An 8,005-nucleotide genomic window follows, 5' to 3' on the forward strand; every position below is an offset into this window, starting at 1 on the left:
CATTCTGACCCGATCTAAAATTGGGAAAGAACTCGTTCTGTATTTGTTCGTAGCCGAAAAGGCTGTGGCATCAGCACTGATACAGGAGGATGAGGTCGGACAACATCCTGTATATTTCACCAGTAAAGTTCTACAAGGCCCCGAGTTAAGGTATCAAAAACTTGAGAAGTTTGCATATGCCTTAATAGTGGCATCTCGAAGGCTACGGCCTTACTTTCAAGCTCATACAATAAAAATTCGAACTAACTAGCCCATGAAACAAATCCTTCTAAAAACAGATATTGTGGGCAGAATGGTTCAATGGGCTATAGAAATATCTAAGTTCGACTTAAAATATGAAACTTGGACAGCAATTAAAGCCCAGTGCCTGACCAACTTCATGACAGAATATGCGGGAGATCAAGAGGAGATATCCACAACTTGGGAATTGTATGTAGACGGTTCTTCCAATAAAGCCAGAAGTGGCACAGCATAATACTGGTCAACCAAGAAGGAACCCAAACAGAAGTCTCCATAAAATTTAAATTCTCGGCCTCCAACAATCAAGCAAAATATGAAGCCTTGATTGCCGGATTGAAGCTAGCAGAAGAAGTTGGTGCGACCAAAGTAGTGGTCTTCAGTGACTCTCAAGTAGTGACTTCTCAAATCAATGGAGAGTATTAGGCCAAGGACCCAAATATGAAAAGGCACTTAGATAAAACTTTGGAGTATCTCAGGCGATTCTCAGAGACCGAGGTCAGACACATAACTCGGGATCTTAACAGCAGAGCAGATGCCCTCTGCAAATTAGCAAGTACCAAGCCAGGAGGAAATAACAGAAGCCTGATCCAGGAAACTCTCCAAGAGCCCTTTGTCGCAAAAATAGAGGCTAAACAAGATGTCCTAGAGGTATCTGGCTTAGACCTTGGGTGGATGACCCCATTAATTAAATACATAAAATTCGACATCCTATCCAAGGAAGAAAAAGAAGCCAAGAAAATTCGAAGGAAGGCGCAAAGTTATACCTTGTTGAAAAATATCCTCTATAGAAGAGGAATATCCACACCATTTCTAAAATGCGTCCCGACCTCAAAGACAACAGAAGTTTTGGAAAAAGTGCACAGTGGCATCTGCGAAAATCATCTCAGAGCAAGGTTTCTAGCCAGAAAAGTTATCCGAGCCGGGTTTTACTGGCCACCTTGCAGAAGGATGCTACCGACTTCGTGAAGAAATGTCAACCATGTCAAATGCATGCTAACTTTCATGTCACTCCCCCCAAAGAGCTCATAAGTATAACTTCTCCGTGGCCTTTTGCAAAATGGGGGCTGGACCTACTCGAACCTTTTCCCCAAGCGCCTAGACAAGTAAAATACCTCATAGTAGGAGTGGACTACTTCATGAAGTGGATTGAAGCAGAGCCCTTGGCCACCATCACAGCTCAGAGAAGTCGGAAGTTTCTCTTCAATAATATCATTACCAGGTATGGAATTCCTCATTTCATCATCACGGATAATGGTACCCAGTTCACCGACTCTACATTCAGAAACTTGGTAGCCAGTATGAAGATCAAGCACTAGTTCACCTCAGTGGAGCACCCACAAGCAAATGGGCAAGCTGAGGCAACCAATAAAGTCATATTGGCCGGATTGAAGAAAAGGCTTCAAGATGCAAATGCGGCTTGGGTCGAGGAGCTCCCTCAAGTGTTGTAGACCTATCAAACCACACCTCAATCAGCTACTGGAGAAACACCCTTCCGACTTGCTTATGGCATAGAAGCTATGATACCAGTTGAAGTCAACGAGCAAAGTCCAAGGGTGAGATTCTATGATGAGGTCGGAAATCTCAGGGCACATAAAGAAGAGCTCGAACTACTCCCTGAAATCCGAGAACAGGTCCAGATAAAGGAAGCAGCGCTCAAGCAAAGGATGACGATAGATACAACAAGAAAGTCATTCGTAGAAGCTTCGCCTCAGACAACTTGGTCCTGATTAGGAATAACATCAGCGTAAACAAATAAGGTGAAGGAAAGCTCGCTACAAATTGGAAAGGGCCATATAAGATAAGTGAAGTCCTTGGAAAGGGATAGTACAAAGTATCCGTCTTAAACGGTGCTGATCTCCCCAGATCGTGGCATGCCTCCAACATGAGGAGGTATTATAGCTAGAAGCGAACTCTGCTCCCTGATGTACTCTTTTTCCCGACTTCATGGTTTTTTCCCAAAAAAATGGGTTTTTCCTGAAGGGAGTTTTAACTAGGCGTCAAAGCGGGGACTAATGGTTAAAAGTTAAAAACCCCTTAGTACCTAAGACAACTTCTGTAAAAGTCACCTCCATCAATCAATAAGCATTTATTTTATCTCTTCATAATTTCATTAGTATTATTATTCTACGAAATGCACCGATTTAAGCTTGAAAAAGCGTGAAAATTCTTTGACCGACCTGAGTGGTCGGCAAGATAAAATGACGAGGTACAAATCAGTGTAAAGAGGTTATAAAAGGCGATCATGATAACTCAGAAGTAATATCGCTAACGACTCACAAGTCGGAAAGCCCGAGAAAAACACAAAATGTATCGCAAAAATGACCTAAGTTATGAAAACAATTCGATAAGCAAAAATTGAATATGTAAGTTTGAAATAATGGAACACAAAGGAGATACGAAAACCCCTCAAGGATAGAAGCGAAGGCTTTCTCAAGTTTTTAAAAGAATTTTTGACAATAATTGTCTAACTTAGACAAAACAGCCCACATGACGAAAATATTTTTCTTCAGAAATATAAAAAATCGAAGGGTTTTTCATAAAAACCTCATAAAGATAAAAGCACCGAAACACCCGCAACCATGCATAATCAAAATATTTTGTTAAAAGGCCCTTATCCAAAAAAGGACCAACGAAATAAATACCTTTTTGTTAATGACCCTATTGAGGGTCAAAATGTCAGAAACCACCACACCAACAAAGACATAAAAAATAAATTGTTCAAAGAGGGCCCACAAGTCAAGCCCTAATAGCTGGAAATCATTGGGAACCAAGGAAAGGATCAGAGTCGTCAAGGGGAGTGGAACTCGGGTCTGCTGCAGGAGTCGGAAAGGATTGAGGGATCTCTTCGATGGCAAAAGTTGGAACTTCAGAAGAACTCGGCAGGAATCCTTCCTGTTGCTCCACCTCACAGGGAGGAGACTCAAGAATTCGTTGCCCACGAGTCTTCAGCTCAGAATCGGTTTCAGGATGAGGAGGAGAGACGATTGCACCATAAATGACGACTTTTTCAGGATGGAGGGGTAAAAGGTCCAAGTCAGGAGCGATAACCCCGACTTGATCCTTGAACACCCAGAAGGTCTCCTCCGAGCTCTCAACAATCGAATCCTCTAGGTCCTGATAGGCCTCTCGATTCAGCTCCAGCTGCTTCTGTAGATCAAGATTCTCAGAAAAAAGCCTAACATAATCCTGCTCTGCCTTCTCCTTCAACCCCTCAGCCATAGCACACTGGCCCATCAATTTTTTCTCCCTCTCCTGGAGACGGGCAAGCTCCTCCTGCAACCAGGCATTCTCCCCCTGCAGCCTCTTATTGATATAAGACAATCCTCCCCTCAAGATCCTTTACGGATTTCCTAGAAGCACTTAAGGGAGTCTTGTCCAAAATATCAAGAAGAGAGGAACAAACCCCGGCAGCTCGAAACCCCCCTCGAATCAAAACCTGAAGATGATTTTGAAGAGAAGCATCATCCATAGAAAACTGACTATGAGGAATGATGTGCTTTTTTGAAAATTTGTGACCGTCAAACCCGGCCTCTCCAGCTATGGAGGAGACAGATTCCAAGATCTTGCGCTTCTTCTTCTCAGGTTCTTAAGAAGGATGAGCTTGGGGAACAGAGGCAGGAGGAGGAAGAGAGGAGGTAGTAGTAGGATTTACCAAGATTGGCTTGGAAGAGGAGGTCCCCAAGCCAGATCCCTAGGAGAGGAGAGTCTTTGAAGCTCCGACCTTTGCAGCATCAGCTCGGGCATGAGCCTTCCTCTTGGCCTCCTGGACTTTTTGGTAGGCAGCACTCGATCCACTCTTCACCATTTTTGGAAGGAAGACCAAAAGCAATTAGTATACAATCCATTTAAGTACTAGTCGGAAGATATCCCAAATGGCGACAAAACAAACCAAAAAACTACCTAGATGGGTCCGCACAAAACTCGGAGAGCCTAAAAGGAACTTCTTGGTATCCAGGTTTGGAGCACGCCCTCAAGCCTCTCGAAAAAATTTGACAATAGCCTCCTCTACCTCATCAAAATCGGTCAAACTATATTTTTCTACAGGGGAGGCCTCCAACCAATACAGGAAAAATCGGGTTTCATTGTTATCATTCAAGAAAAAAGGGTGATGACCCTCTACAGCCTGGACCTTGTAGAAAAAGTTTTTGAAGTCGTGAAAGGACTCGTCAAAGATGGAAAAAACTTTTCGACCTTGAATAGCCCAGAAAGACACCTATTGCTGTTTATTTTGTTTATTGGAAGCACTGAAAGGTTTAGTTAAATGAAAGAGATAGAAAAAGATTTTTAAAGAGATCGGAAAATCGAGCTCTTGGCTGATAAGTTGGTAGATCCTCATAAAACTCCAAGAATTGGGATGAAGCTGGGTAGGGGCAACTCGGCAGTGGGACAAAACGTCCATTTCAAAATCAGAAAAAGGATGGAAAATCCCTAAACGGGTGAAAAGGTAGTCGTACATGAAGAAAAAATGAGGATCAGAATCAGCAACTCTCCCATAGCAAACCCGGTCCTCAGGATCCGGGGCCACTAATTCATACTTAGGCTCGTCAGCCTTAAGACTACAAATCCTATTATGGGTGCGAAGCTCAGTTATGAAGTCAGTATCCACTAAAGGTTTCTCAATAAGCACAGAATCATGTCGATTTTAAACTAAAATCTTGTCAGTTTTCGACTTGAATGAACCCGTGTTCAAGTAATACTCGAATCCAACTCATGGTCAAAGAGATCGGACTCGAGTAGGGGCACTGTTCATGTCCTGGCCCAATCTTATGGTCCAAGTCCAAGTAATCCAAAAGGCGCAATCCAAAGGTTGGCCTTCACCACTTACCCGACCTCCTCAAAGAGGTCGGGTTCGACATAAGCTCCTCCCTAAAGAGGTCAAATTCAACATGAGTTGCCAGATTACGCTTATTCAAATAAGTAACTGCCCCCTAAAATCTCTCATCCACTTCTAGAAGAGATATCTCAACAACCCTAAAATAAAGGGACGGCTATCCACCTTCAGAAGTGGAACTACTCTAACGGTGGTTATTGGATAATCACCTATAAATACACTGACACATTCAGGTAAAACTAAGTTCCAATACACTCTAAACCTGCGTAACCCCTTGCTAACTTAGGCATCAGAATGTCTTTGCAGGTACCACCCCCATTCCTTCAAATACACAACTCGGACGGCGGCTCCTAAACGCGAACAAGTCAGAGACCACCTTCCTCTAACATTTGGGCCAATCCTTCAAGCCCAATCCACCTATCTCAGGTTACCCACGTAACAAAATTATACCATTGTCTTCTAATAAAAAAAAATACATTCTAAAATTTTAAATTAAATTAAGTAAAGACAATACATTAAACAAGACTCGTAATTAGTCGAGCCATAATTTTTGTTACTCATAATTATCTATTAAATTAAGTTATTAATAACATTTTATAACTCAAAATTGTTAAAGATATATTTAAAAAAACGTTTTTATAAATTTAGACACCTACAAAATTAGATGATTTGACAAACTTTATACTAATGCCTTTGCTAATAGGTTTAGCTTAAAATGTAGGATATAGAATTATAGATAATAAATTTTGGAAGCTCTATAAATTTTAATATAATATTGATTTTATTATTTATTACAAAAATACAAATTCATTTTGCTTATGGTATTTTCATAATTAAGTTCAATACTTCATAATATAAAAAAATTATAATATAATACAAATTTTATTTTAACCGCTCATCATTTTCATATAATCATATTAATAGAAAAAATTATACTACACTAAGAAAAAAAATTAAGTTGTGCAGTGTTCAAAATTCATTAATTATAAGTGTAATAATCCGTGCTATGCACGTGATAAAATTGAAATTATAATACAAATATAACATAAATAAATAAAATATATAAATAAATGCAAAACCAATATGTTTACCAATGCCTTTGTTAAATTTTATAAATTAGAGAATAAATTATGTATTCGGTTGCTTGATGATCACATAGATGATCAAGTAATTGAATTATAAATTGATCTCATTGTATATCTTATTTTTTTCTCATTTTTGAATGAAAACGAGAATTAAAGGAGTAAGTAGTAATATATAAAGAAAAAAAATTTGCACTACAACACATAATTATAACCTAAAGAAATATTCATATTAAAATTTTACATACTGCAAATCATGAAGATCAATCACAATGTACTGGTCACTTCTCTCTATTTTTGACCATAATATGAGTTTTTCTTTTCAAGTCAAGAATCTAATAACATCTAATTGAACAAAAAAATTGAATTCAAAGTACGAAATTAAGGACAAATGAGTGTATAATATATGAAATTATAACTTCGAACGTGTATAAAATAAAAAGAATTTACTGATTTATTTTATATTAAAGGATAAAACTAACAATAGTATATTAATAAAAGGATATACCTTTAAAAAAAGTCACAATAAAATTTCAAATATTTTCATAAATAAACTGTTAAAGTTTTTGTTATCGATAAAATGATGCTATTATACAATTTTTTGGAAAAACTTAAAATCAAAAGGAAAATAATTTTGTGTGGGTTAATATAAATTAATTACGTACCAAATAAGTAGAATCGTTCATTTGTTTGTTTCAATATATCAGCATGAGTAAGCAAATTAAAATGATTATCCAGAATTTTTACGATCATCGACCAAATGTACTATACCGGACTCCATCTTAAAAGATATTTTGCACGTGTATACAGTCAGAAGATATATTCCGCTTAATTTTTCAATCTCAAAATTTGAGAAGACATAGACTTTTCTTTCTATCAATTTATTCTCAAATATTTTTGTCAAATAATTCTTGATTGAATAATGAATTTTATCGTATTGCAAAACAAATTAAATATAAAAACTATTAGCATTTACAAAACTATTAAAAAGAATTGTCTTTGACTTGATTGAACAATGAATTTTATCGTATTGCAAAATAAATTAAATATAAAATCTATTAGTATTTACAAAGCTATTAAAAAGAATTGTCTTTGACTTGTGAAATGGTGTACTTATAAAATTAACTTAAAATATGAACTACAAGTATTTATAATAATTTAATTTTGATGCACTGACAGTGTAAAGTAGTTTTACACGTGTATCCAATTACGTAATGACACATCAATAAAAATAAATACATTTCACATCGACCGCGTGAATGGTTATCCAAAAGAACGGATGTGATTGCACGACTATGTAAAACACTTTACACTGTCAGTGCATCAAAATTAAACTCTATTTATAAATTGAACTTAGCATTACTTGAAAAAATTTAGTAAATGAATCAATTAATCTTATCATCTATTAGAACTATTTCTATGTAAACCGTCTTACTCTTGTCAAACTTGAATAGAACTTTTTATAGCCTTATAATTCTTGTCTTTATTTTTCATACTTTCTCTTCGTATAATCCACTATAGGTGATACTATTAATAGGATCGTAGTCAATAGTCATTAGGTATGAAAAAAAATAGAATAAAGACTATGTGAAAATTATAAATTTTTTAAATAATAAACATCAAACTTGAATTTTATAGCCTTATAATTCTTGTCTTTATTTTTCATACTTTCTCTTCGTATAATCCACTATAGGTGATACTATTAATAGGTAATAGGACAATAGTCATTAGGTATGAAAAAAAATAGAATAAAGACTATGTGAAAATTATAAATTTTTTACATAATAAACATGAAAGAAAATTTACTACTTATTATATATACTAATAATATGTCAATAATTTTAAAAATTTA

This window comes from Arachis ipaensis, chromosome B01, assembly GCF_000816755.2.
Source record: "Arachis ipaensis cultivar K30076 chromosome B01, Araip1.1, whole genome shotgun sequence".
Lineage (NCBI taxonomy): Eukaryota > Viridiplantae > Streptophyta > Magnoliopsida > Fabales > Fabaceae > Arachis > Arachis ipaensis.